Source organism: Tursiops truncatus, chromosome X (assembly GCF_011762595.2).
Source record: "Tursiops truncatus isolate mTurTru1 chromosome X, mTurTru1.mat.Y, whole genome shotgun sequence".
NCBI classification, from domain to species: domain Eukaryota; kingdom Metazoa; phylum Chordata; class Mammalia; order Artiodactyla; family Delphinidae; genus Tursiops; species Tursiops truncatus.
This window is the reverse complement of record NC_047055.1, coordinates 82282505-82296055: the sequence shown is the minus strand read 5'-3', so window position 1 is coordinate 82296055 and position 13551 is coordinate 82282505. Positions and strand designations below refer to the sequence as shown.

The window sequence follows — 13551 nt, the reverse complement described above, 5'->3', positions numbered from 1 at the left end:
TTTGTCTTTAATTTTTGTCAGTTTGATTACTATGTGTCTCGGCATGTTTCTCCTTGGGTTTATCATGTATGGGACTCTCCATGCTTCCTGGACTTGGGTGGCTATTTGCTTTCTCATATTAGGGAAGTTTTCAACTATAATCTCTTCAAATATTTTCTCGGGTCCTTTCTCTCTCTCTCCTCCCTCTGGGACCCCTGTAACACGAATGTTGTTGCATTTAATGTTTTCCCAGAGGTCTCTTCGGCTGTCATTTCTTTTCATTCGTTTTTCTTTATTCTGTTCCACAGCAGTTAATTCCACACTTCTGTCTTCCAGGTCATTTATCCGTTCTTCTGCCTCAGTTATTCTGCTATTGATTCCTTCTAGTGTAATTTTCATTTCAGTTATTGTTCATCTCTGTTTGTTTGTTCTTTAATTCTTCTAGGTCTTTGTTAAACATTGCATCTTCTCGATCTTTTCCTCCATTCTTTTTCCGAGGTCCTGGATGTTCTTCACTACCATTATTGTGAATTCTTTTTCTGGAAGGTTTCTTTCTTCACTTCATTTAGGTGTTTTGTTTTTTTTTTTGTAACCAAAACTTTAATCCCAAGGATTCTCACAAAACATATTACAAATGACAGCATGAAAAAAAAATCTTGCACAGTAACTCATAGTTCAGCTCTACAATGTACCCTTAAACTGGCAGGACATGGGTATCTTGAATAGTGTCAAATTTCCAAATAATATTACAAAGAGCTATGTATCCATATTCAGCAATCACAGAAGGTAAACTAACTTTCTTGAAACTTCTTAGATTCTAAACCCACTGGACAACCTCTTGTCCAGTGTGAAGACTAGTGGAATTTTTAAACCTCTAATCTAGTTTAAGGGTGCAGCTTTAATTTTTACCTGCTGGCTTGTGTTCACAGCAGCTTTTAAAGACCGCTTAACTACAGCTGCATACCATATCCCAGCTACAGAGTCTTTTCAATTTTTACCAGTTTTGTTTCCGTAATATTAAACATCACACTTTAGCTGGGCAGGAGTTAGAGGTTTATTATCAATCTATGCAAGACTAAAAATTCAAAGCAAATTCAATTTTGCTTAAGGGAACATTGTAAAGTAACAATTCTTGATATTACATGCCTCATATGATCCATTTCAAACCATAGAGAATTACATCTTTTTGTGTCACTGTTCCAAGAGACAAACAAATGTGAACAGCTAAAATATTTTTAAAATGCACCAAGCTTATGAAGTCTCAAACAAAACTTGAATTTTCTGTACATACTCCTGTCAAATGAAGTTACTTCCTGTACACCACTCCTCTTGCAAACTGGTCTTCTATTTCCTTTCATTTCACCTAGATCGGCTACGAGACCTAGAGAAAGATGGGGACGGCTTGTGATTTCTCTCCTGGGACAGTGATCTCTCTCTTCTCCTATCTCTAGTAAGGGACCTGCTCTGGCTGCTGGAGAAACTTCTCCATCTTGGAGATCTGCGGCAAGCTGGAGGACTCCTCCTCCGATAATCATCTCGAGGGCAACGACCCCAAGAAGGAGGTGGGCCACGATTTCGACTTCTCTTTTCACCATTCGACAGTTCCACTCTTACTCGGCAGCCACATAGTGTTCTCCCATCTAGCTCTCGGACATCATCGGCTGCATCTCGAGGATCTTCAAATTCCACAAAAGCGAAGCTGGGAGGGTTTCTAGCAACCCACACACTTCGGAGTGGTCCATAATAGCCAAAAACTCGTTCCAATTCAGTCTTGTTACCATTGTTTCCAAGATTACCTACATAAACTTTACAGTCCAACGGACAGGAATCACGATGCATTTCGAGATCTCGGGTTAGAAACGCGTAGGCTCAAATCCACACACCCTCGCCTGGGTCTTCCCGGTCCCCTCGCGCCTGGCACCCACAGATGCTCTCCCACACCCGTCGTCCACGAAATGGCCCATTTAGGTGTTTTTCTGAAGTTTTATCTTGTTCCTTCATCTGGTACATAGCCCTCTGCCTTTTCATCTTGTCTATCTTTCTGTGAATGTGATTTTTGTTCCACAGGCTGCAGAATTGTAGTTCTTCTTGATTCTGCTGTCTGCTCTCTTGTGAATGAGGCTATCTAAGGGGCTTGTGCACGTTTCCTGATGGGAGGGACTGGTGGTGGGTAGAGCTGGCTGTTGCTCTGGTGGGCCGAGCTCAGTAAAACTTTAATCCACTTGTCTGCTGATGGGTGGGGCTGGGTTCCCTCCCTGTTGGCTGTTTGGTCCGAGGTGACCCAAGAATGGAGCAAACCTGGGCTCTTTGTTGCAGCTAATGGCCTACTCTGGGAGGGCTCATGCCAAGGAGTACTTCCCAGATCTTCTGCTGCCATTGTCTTTGTCCTCACGGTGAGCCACAGCCACCCCCCACCTGTGCAGGAGGCCCTCCAAAACTAGCAGGTAGGTCTGGTTCAGTCTCCTATGGGGTCACTGCTCCTTCCCCTGTGTTCTGATGTGCACACTACTTTGTGTGTGCCCTCCAAGAGTGGTGTCTCTGTTTCCCCCAGTCATGTCAAAGTCCTTCAGTCAAATCCTGCCAGTCTTCAAAGTCTGATTCTCTAGGAGTTCCTCCTCCCATTGCTGGACCCCCAGGTTGGGAAGCCTGACGTAGGGCTCAGAACCTTCACTCCAGTGGGTGGCCTTCTGTGGTATAAGTGTTCTCCAGTTTGTGAGTCACCCCCCCAGAAGTTATGGGATTTGATTTTATTGTGAATATGCCCCTTCTACCGTCTCACTGTGGCTTCTTTGTCTTCGGATGTGGGATATCTTTTTGGTGAGTTCCAGTGCCTTCCTGTTGATGATTGTTCAGCATTTAGTTGTGATTCTGGTGCTCTCACAAGAGGGAGTTGATGATCCAATGATGATACATTATTATTAGCTAAAGTCCTTAGACTATATTAGGGTTCACTCTTTGTGTTATATATTTTAACCATAACAGTATCATTCAAAATAGTTTCACTGCCTCCCTTATCCCATGTGCTCCACCTATTCAGCCCTCCTATTTCCCCCACCCTGCCAACTCTTTGCAACTACTGATCTTTTTTACTGTCTCCCTCTAGTTTTGCCTGTTCCAGAATGTCATATACTTGGAAACATATGGTATATAGACTTTTCAGTTTGGCTTCTTTCACTTAGTTATATGCATTTAAGGTTTCTTTCTGTGCTTTTGTGGCTTGAGAGCTCATTTCTTTTTACTGATGAATAGCAATCAAGTCTATGGATGTACCAGACTTTATCCATTCACCTACTGAAGAACATCTTGGTTGCTTTCAAGTTTTGGTAATTATGAATAAAGCTGCCATAAATATTTGAGTGCATGTTTTCTTCATAAACATAAGTTTTAAACTCATTTGGGTAAATACCAAGAGACATATTTTCTGGGAATGAGTGGCCAAAATGGTGGAGTAGAAAGACCCTGAGCTCACTTCCTCCCATGGGCACACCAAAGTTACAACTGTTCAGATACAAACTTTCGATGAGAACAATGTGAAGACTAGAAGAAAACATTTTCCACAACTAAAGATATAAAGAAGGAACCACAGGGAGACAGGTGGGGGGGTAGAGATGCAATAGAGTCAATACCTATACCTGCCCTGGATAGGTGACCCACAAATGGGAGAATAATTACAATTGCAGAGGTTCTCCCCAAGGAAAGAGTGGTCTGAACCCCACATTAGGCTCCCCAGCCCAGGGGTCCTGCACCAGGAAGACAAGCCCCCAGAACATTTGACTTTGAAAGCCAGTGGGGCTTACTTTTGGGAGAGCTAGAGGGTTGTGGGAAATAGAGACTCCACTCTTAAAGGGCACACATAAAATCTCACACTCTCCAAGATCCAGGACAGAAGCAGTAATTTGAAAGTAGCCTGGGTAAGACCCACTTGTTGATCTTGGAGAGCCTCCCAGAGAGGCAGGAGGCAACTGGGACTCACACTGGAAGCATAGATGCTGGAAGGAGCCATTTTGGGGAGCTCAACCTACCATGAGGACACTGGTGTTGGCAAGCACCATTCTGGATCCCTCCCTCTAGCTTATCAGTGGTGAGAGCCAGCCCTGCCCACTGGATAGTCAGAACCAATCCTGGGATACACCAGACCAAGCAGCTAGCCAGGCAGGGACACAGCCCCACTCACCAGCAGGCCAGCTGCCATAGGACCCCCTAAACCCCCAGCCACTCCAGGGCCCAGCCCTGCCCACCAGAGGGCCCAGGAACCAGCACCACACACCAGTGGGTTGTCACTAGCCCTGGAACACCTGGGACTAGTAGCCAGCCTTTGGAACATGACCCTGACAACCAGCAGGCTACCACCAACTCCAGGATCCCTGGGGCCTGAAGCCAGAGAACCCAGGACCTGGCTCCACCCATGGATGGGCTGGCACTAGCTCCAGGACCTGGCCTTACCCACGAGTGGGTGGGTGTCAGCACCTGGGACCCTATGGACCCCAATACTGCTCACCAGCTGGTGGACACCAGCCCAGGGACCACTGCCTCCCCACAGCCAGCAGTGACAGGACCCAGCCCACCCACCAGCAGGCCAGCAACAGCCCCAACACTATCTGGGCCCTGACCCCATCCATCAGTGGGCTGCCACCAGCTCTGGGACGTCCCAGACTCCACAGCCAACCATATAAGAAACCAGCCCCACCCACCAGCAGGCCAACACTAGCTCTGGGATCCTTAGCCCCACATCCAGCTACCTCAGGACCTGGCTCTGCAGACCAGTGGACCAACACTAGCCCCAGGAACCCCGGGACTCTGCAGCCAGCCATCTGGTGACACAGCTAAGCCTACCAGCAGGCCAACACCAGCACCAGGACTCCCTGGGTCATACAGCCAGCCATGCCAGGACATGATCCTGCCCACCAGTGGCCAGCAGCCTCCACATTAGGTAACCAGTTGGACTGGAATGGGGCCAGCCATGCATATCAGCATGCAAAAACAGAAAGGCCCACACAATTCACATAGAGGGCAGCCCACACAGAGAGAACATATATCTCTGGTGACCAGAGGGGTGTGTACTGCTGGACCCCATAGGACGTCTCCTACATATGGCCACTTCTCCAGATCAGGAACATAACAAACCTACCAAATACATATAAATAAAAACAGAGAATTAAGCTAAATGAGGCCATAGAGGAATATGTTCCAAACAAAGGAACAAGATAAAACCCCAGAAGAACCAAGTGAAGTGGAGATAAGCAATCTACTGAACAAAGAGTTCAAGGTAATGATCATAAAGACACTCGTAGAACTCAGGAGAAGAATTAATGTAACAATACATTAAAAGGATCATACACCATGATCTAGTGGAATTTATCCCAGGGATGCAAGGATTTTTCAATATCTGCAAATCAAACATTGTGATACACCACATGAACAAATTGAAGAATAAAAACCATATGATCATCTCAATAGATGCAGAAAAAGCTTTTGAGAAAATTCAGCACCCATTTATGATAAAAACTCTCCAGAAAGTGGGCATAGAGGGAACATACCTCAACATAATAAAGGCCATATATGACAAACCTACAGCTAACATCATACTCAATGATGAAAACTGAAAGCAATTCCTCTAAGATCAGGAACAAGACAAGGATGTCCACTCTTGCCAATTTTATTCAACATAGTTTTGGAATTCCTAGGTACAGCAATCAAGAAGAAAAAGAAATAAAAAGAATCCAAATTGGAAAAGAAGAAATTTAACTGTCACTGTTTGCAGATGACATGATACTGTACATAGAAGATCCTAAAGACAGCGCCAGAAAACTACTAGAGTTCTTCAATGAATTTGGTAAAGTCACAGGTTACAAAATTAAAGCACAGAAACTTGTTGCATTTCTATACACTAACAACAAAAGATCAAAAAGAGAAATCCAACAAACAATTCCATTTACCATTGCATCAAAAAGAATAAAACACCCAGAAATAATCCTATCTAAGGAGACAAAAGACCTGTAATCTGAAAATAATAAGACGCGGATGAAAGAAATTGAAGAAGACACAAATAGATGGAAAGATATACCACGTTCTTGGATTGGATGAATCAATATTGTCAAAATACTATACTACCCAAAGCAATCTGCAGATTCAATGCAATCCCTATCAAATTACCAATGGCATTTTTCATAGAACTAGGACAAAAAATCTTAAAATTTGTGTGGAGATACAAAAGACCCCAAGTAGCCAAAGCACTCTTGAGAAATAAAACGGAGCAGGAGGAATCATGCTCCCTGACTTCAGACTACACTACAAAGCTACTGTCATCAAAACAGTATGGTGCAGGAGCAAGGACAGAAATGTAGATCAATGGAACAGGATAGAATGCCCAGGAATAAACCCACACACCTATGGTCAATTAATCTATGACAAAGGAGGCAAGACTAAATAATGAGGGAAATACAATATCTTCAATAAATGATGCTGGGAAAACTGGACAGGCTACATGTAAAAAATGAAATTAGAACATTCTTTAACACCATTCACAAAAATAAACTCAAAATGGATTAAAGACCTAAATGAGAGACTGAACACTATAAAACTCTTAGAGGAAAACCTAGGCGGAACACTGTCTGACATAAATTGCAGCAATATCTTTTTGATCCACCTCCCAAAGTAATGGAAATAAAAACAAAAATAAACAAATTGGATATAATTAAACTCCAAAGCTTTTGCACAGCAAAGGAAACCATAAACAAAATGAAAAGAAAACCCACAGATTGGGAGAAAATATTTGCAAATGATGTGACTGACAAGGGATTAGTCTCCAAAATTTACAAACAGCTCATGTGGCTTAATATCATCCAAACACACCACCCAATCAAAAAATGGGCAGAAGTCTTAAATAGACACTTCTCTAAAGAAGATATATAGATGGCCAAGAGGCAAATGAAAAGGTGTTCAACATCGCTAACTATTAGAGAAATGCAAAACTACAATGAGCTATAACCTCACAGTAGTCAAAATGGCTATCATCAAAAAATCCACAAATGGTAAATGCTGGAGAGGGTGTGAAGAGAAAGGAACCCTCCTACACTGTTGGTGGGAATGTAAATTGATACAGCCACTATGCAGAACAGTATGGAGGTTCCATAAAAATCTGAAAATAGAGCTACCATATGATACTGCATTCCCACTCCTGGGCATATATCTGGAGAAAAACATGGTCCAAAAAGATACATGCACCCCAATGTTCATTGGAGCACTGTTTATAATAGCCAAGACATGGAAGCAACCTAAATGTCCATCGACAGAGGAATGGATGAAGAAAAATTGGTACATATATAAAAGGAAATATTACTCTGCCATTAAAAAGGATGAAATAATGTTATTTTTAGCAACATGCATGGACCAAGAGATTGTCATACTGAGTGAATTAAGTCAGACAGAGAAAGAGAAATATCATATGATATCACTTATACAGGGAATCTAAAAAGAAATGATACAAATGACACATATTTACCAAACAGAAACAGACTCACAGACTTAGGGAATGAACTTATGAATACCAGGGTTGAAGGGTGGTGGGAAGGGATAGTTAGGGAGTTTGGGACTGACATGTACACACTTGTATATTTAAAATGGATAATCAACAAGAACCTACTGTATAGCACAGGGAATAGTCCTCAATTATATGTAACAACCTAAACGGGAAAAGAATTTGAAAAAGAATAGATACATGTATATTTATAATTGAACCACTTTGCTGTACACCTGAAACTATCACAACATTGTTAATCAACTATACTCCAATATAAAATAAAAAGTTAAAAAAAAGATTTATGTGCAAGTAGTTGTTTAAATACATGTTTTCAATTCTTTTGGTATATATTCAATAACAAGGAGTGGAATTACTGTGTCATATGGTAATTCTATGTTTTAAGTATTTGAGGAACTGCCAAACTGTTTTCCCCTCCGCATCCTCCCCAACATTTGCTAATTCCTGTTTCTTAGATTACAGCCTGCCTAGTGAGTATGAAGTGCTATCCTCATTGTGTTTTTTTGATTGCATTTCTCTAATGACTAATTATATTGAGTGTCTTTTCTTGTGCCTCTTGGTAATTTGTATATTTTCTTTGGAGAAATGTCTATTCAAGTCCTTCGCCTATTTTATTTTATTTTGTAGCACCATTTTCTCTTTTTTCAAAGTTTTTATTGGATTATATTTGATTTACAACGTTGTGTTAGTTTCAGGTGTATAAAGTGAGTCAGTTATACATATATCCACTCTTTTTAAAGATTCTTTTCCCATATAGGCCATTACAGAGTGTTGAGTAGAGTTCCTTGTGCTATAAGTAGGTCCTTATTTGTTACCTATTTTATATATAGTAGTGTGTATATGTCAGTCCAAATCTTCCAATTTATCCCTTCCCCCCTTGCTCCCTGGTAACCATGAGTCTGTTTTCTACATCTGTAACTCTATTTCTGTTTTGTAGATAAGTTCATTTGTACCCTTTTTCAGATTCCACATATAAGTGATATCATGTGATATTTGTCTTTGTCGGTCTGACTTACTTCACTCAGTATGGCAATCTCTAGGTCCATCCATGTTGCCTCAAATAGCATTATTTTGTTCTTTTGTATGGCTGAGTAATATTCCACTGTATATATGTACCACATCTTCTTTATCCATTCCTCTGTTGATGGACATTTAGGTTGCTTCCATGTCTTGGCTACTGTAAATAAAGTTGCAATGAACATTGGAGTGCATATGTATTTTCGAATTATGGATTTCTCTGGATATATGCTCAGGAGTGGGATTGGTGGATCATATGGTAGCTCTATTTATAGTTTTTTAAGGAACCTCCATACTGTTCTCTATAGTGGCTGTACCCATTTACATTCCCACCAACAGTGTAGGATGGTTTCCTTTTCTCCATACCCTCTCCAGCATTTATTGTTTGTAGATTTTTTGGTGATGGCCATTCAGACTGGTGTGAGGTGATACCTTATTGTAGTTTTGATTTGCATTTTTCTAATAATTAGTGATGTTGAGCATCTTTTCATGTGCCTGTTGGCCATCTGTATTTCTTCTTTTGAGAAATGTCTATTGAGTTCTTCTGCCCATTTTTTAATCAAGTTGTTTGATTTTTTAATGTTGACTTATATGAGCTGTTTATACACTTTGGATATTAACCCCTTATTGCTCATCATTTGCAAATATTTTTCCCATTCGGAGGTTTGGCTTTTTGTTTTGTTTATGGTTTCCTTTGCTATGCAAAAGCTTTGAAGTTTAACTAAGTCTCATTTGTTTATTTTTGTTTTTATTTTCATTACTCTAAGAGGTGGTTCAAAAAAGATCTTGCTGGGGCTTCCCAGGTGGCGCAGTGGTTGAGAGTCCGCCTGCCAATGCAGGGGACCTGGGTTCGTGCCCCGGTCTGGGGGAATCCCGCATGCCACGGAGTGGCTGGGCCCATGAGCCATGGCCGCTAGGCCTGTGCATCCGGAGCCTGTGCTCCGCAGCGGGAGAGGCCACAGCAGTGAGAGGCCCACGTACCACACACACAAAAAAAATTTAAAAAGATCTTGCTGTGATTTATGTCAAAGAGTGTTCTGCCTAAGTTTTCCTCTAAGAGTTTTATACTGTCCTGCCTTATGTTTAGGTCTTTAATCCATTTATTATTTATTTATTTAGTTGCACTGATTCTTAGTTGTGTCAGGCAGGCTCCTTTGTTGTGGCTCACAGGCTCCTTAGTTGCGGCATGCATGCCCCTTAGTTGTGGAATGCAAACTCTTAGTTGTGGCATGCATGTGGGATCTAGTTCCCTGACCGTGGATCCAACCCAGGTTCTCTGCATTGGCAGTGTGGAGTCTTAACCACTGTGCCACCAGGGAAGTACCTTTAATCCATTTTGAGTTTATTTTTGTGTATGGTGTTAGGCAGTGTTGTAATTTCATTCTTTTTTTTTTTTTTTTTGCGGTATGCAGGCCTCTCACTGTTGTGGCCTCTCCCATTGCAGAGCACAGGCTCTGGACGCAAAGGCTCAGCGGCCATGGCTCACAGGCCCAGCCACTCCACGGCATGTGGGATCCTCCCATTCCGGGGCACGAATCCATGTCCCCTGCATCGGCAGGTGGACTCTCAGCCACTGCGCCACCAGGGAAGCCCTGTAATTTCATTCTTTTATATGTAACTGTCTAGTTTTCCCAGCACCACTTGTTGAAGAGACTGTGTTTTCTCCATTGCATATTCTTGCATCCTTTGTCATAGATTAGCTGACCATAGGTGCATGAGGATCTTTCCTTTTTCTTAATGTCTACATTTATCACTATAGATTTCACTCTTAGCACAACTTTTGCTGCATTCCATAAGTTTTGGTGTATTGTGTTCCATTTTCATTTGTTTCAAGCTATTTTTAAATTTTCCTTTGATTTCATCTTTAATCCTTTTTTTATAAGGAGTGTGTCGTTCAATTTCCACACATATCTGTAAAAATTTTGTTTCCTCCTGTAATTGATTTCTAGTTTCTTACCATTGTGTTTAGAAAAGCTACTTGATATAATTACAAATTATTTAAAAAATCACTGAAACTCGTTTTGTGACCTACATATATTATCCTGGAGACTATTCCATGTGTGCTTGAGAAGAATGTGTATTCTTCTACTGTTGGATTGAATGTTCTGTATTTATCAGTTAGGTCTACTTGGTCTAAAGTACAGTTCAGATACAGTGTTTCCTTATTTTCTGTCTGGATGATCTATATATTGCTGACAGTGTGGTATTGAAGTATCTTGCTATTATTGTATTGTTGTTTATTACTCCCTTCTCATTTGTTAGTATTTGATTAACATTCAGGTGCTCTAATGTTGGGTGCATATATTTTTACAGTTGATATATCCTGTTGATGAATTTACCCCTTTATCATTATATAATGACCTTCTTTGTCTCTTCTTACAGTTTCTGACTTCAAGTCTATTTTGTCCTTATAAGTACAGCTACCACTGCTCTGTTTCAGTTTCCATTTGCGTGAATATCTTTTTCCATTTCTTAACTTTGAGCTTGTGTGTATCCTTGAAGCTGAAGTGAGTCTCTTGTAGGCACAGTATAGTTGGATATTTTTTTAAAATCCATTCATCCACTCTCTGCCTCTTGATTGGAGAATTTAGTCTATTTACATTTAAAGTGATTTAGTGTTAGATAAGCACTGTTGCCATCTTTTAATTATTTTCTGGTTGCTTTTTTGTTGTTGTTTTCTCTTTTCCTCTTGTTGTCTGTCCTCCTTTGTGAATTGATGGTTTGTGTCATGGTATACTTTGATTCCCTTTTCTTTATCTTATGTGTATCTACCATAGGGTTGTACATGTGTGTGTGTGTGTGTGTGTGTGTGTGTGTGTGTATGTGGTTACCCTGATGCTTACTTGAAACATCTTATGGATATATAACAGTCTATTTTAAGCTGATAATCACTTAAATTTGATTGTATAAAAAATGTCTATCTTCTACCTCCCTCCTCCCTATTTTATGTTTTTGTGTCACAATTTACATCTTTTTTTATATTGTTTCCCTTAACTAATTATTGTAGCTATAGCCTTTTAAAAAATACTTTTATTCTTTAAAGTTTACATTAGAGTTAAGTGTTTAACACTCCACCACATTACAATAGTAGAGTATTCTGAATCTGACTACATATTTAACTTTACCAGTGCATTGTGTATTTTCGTGTTACTAGTTAGTGTCCTTTCATTTCATCTTGAAGAACACCTTTCAGCATTTCTTTTAAGGCAGGTCTAATGGGAATAAACTCCCTCAGCTTTTGTTTGTTTTGCAAAGTCTTTGTCTTGCTTTTACTTTTTTAAAAAAAATATTTATTTATTTATTTATTTAGGCTGTTCTGGGTCTAAGTTGTGGCATGTGGAATCTTTGTTTCAGCATGTGAGATCTTTAGTTGTGGCATGCAAGCTCTTAGTTGTGACATTCATGTGGGATCTAGTTCCCTGACCAGGGATAAAACCCAGGCCCCCTGCATTAGGAGCATGGAGTCTTACCCACTGGACCACCAGGGGAGTCCCTATCTTGCTTTTACTTCTGATGGACAACTTTTCTGGGTAAAGTATTCTTGGTTGGCAGTTTTTCCTGTCACTTTTTAAAAAATTAATTAATTAATTTTTGGCTGCGCTGGGTCTTCGTTGCTGTGCGCAGGTTTTCTCTAGTTGCGGTGAGTGCGGGGTACTCTTCATTGCAGTGCGCAGGCTTCTCATTATGGTGGCTTCTCTTGTTGCAGAGCACAGGCTCTAGGCACATGGGCTTCAGTAGTTGCAGCATGAGGGCTCAATAGTTGCAGCTTGCAGGCTCTAGAGCGCAGGCTCAGTAGTTGTGGTGCACAGGCTTAGTTGCTCTGTGGCATGTGGGATCTTCCTAGACCAGCGCTCGAATCCGTGTCCCCTGCATTGGCAGGTGGATTCTTAACCATTGTACCACCAGGGAAGTCCTCCCCCATCACTTTGAATATATCAACCCATTCTCTCCCACCCTGCAAGGTTTCTGCTTAGAAGTCCACTCTTTCTATTGTATGAAAGAAAAAAATGTTTTTTGCTGATTTAAAATTCTCTCTTTGTCTTTGAGACAGTTTTATTTTAATGTGTCTTGGAGATAATACTTTTAGATAGAAAATTTGGGGTGACTCTTAGCTTCATGAATGTGGATGTCCAAATGTCTCCCCAGGTCAGCAAAATTCTCTGACATTATTTCCTTAAATAAGCTTTCTATTCTTTCCTACTTTTCTTTTCCTTCTGGGACTACAGTGATGTGTAGATTATTTCTCTTAGTGGTATCCCATTAGTTCTGAAGGCTTTCCTTCATTACTTTTCTTTTATTTATTTATTTATTTTTTTGCTCCTCTGACAATTTCAAATGATTTGTCTTCAAGATCACTGATTCTTTCTTCTGCTTGGTCCAGTCTGCTGTTGAAACTCTATTGAATTCTTCACTTCAGTCACTGTATTCTTTAGCTACAAAATTTGTTTTGTTCTTTTTTTATGATTTGTATCTGTTTGTTGAACTTCTCAATTTGTTCTTGTATTGTTCTTCCTGATTTCATTAAATTGTTCATTTGTGTTCTCTTGTAGGTGTCTGAGCATGTTTAGAATAATTATTTTGAATTCTTTGTTGGGAAATACCTATATCTCCATTTCTTTGGGGTCAGTTACTAGAAGTTTATTGTTTCCTTTGGTGGAGTCATATTTCTCTGATTTTCATGGTCCCTGTAGTGTTTTGTAGGTGACTGTGCATTTGAAGAAGCAGTTGCTTCTATGGACTTCATGGACTGACTTTGGTAAGGAAAGACTTTTACCTGTATGTGTGTTGGGGGTGAGGTATGCTGGAAAGTGCCGTGACCCTGGTTCTAGTGGTGCATATCACCAAGTGCAGGGGTGTGTGGTGGCACCAGGTCTGGGAGTGTGTGTGTGATATCTCTTCAGCTCAGGCTACTGGGGTCCACAGCACCAACAACCATGTGGTACATGGCAAGTGCTGTGGGGTCCACAGTGTCTGCACAGGCTGTTGGGTTCCTCAGTGGCACCTTCGGGTCCAGCATC

The 13551-nt window shown here is 40.8% G+C and overlaps 1 pseudogene; it reads right to left on the bottom strand.

The window, feature by feature from the left end:
- Nucleotides 1-551: 551 nt before the first annotated feature.
- Nucleotides 552-1897, bottom strand: LOC117310109 (serine/arginine-rich splicing factor 3 pseudogene; annotated as a pseudogene).
- Between the last annotated feature and the right edge of the window lie 11654 nt (nt 1898-13551).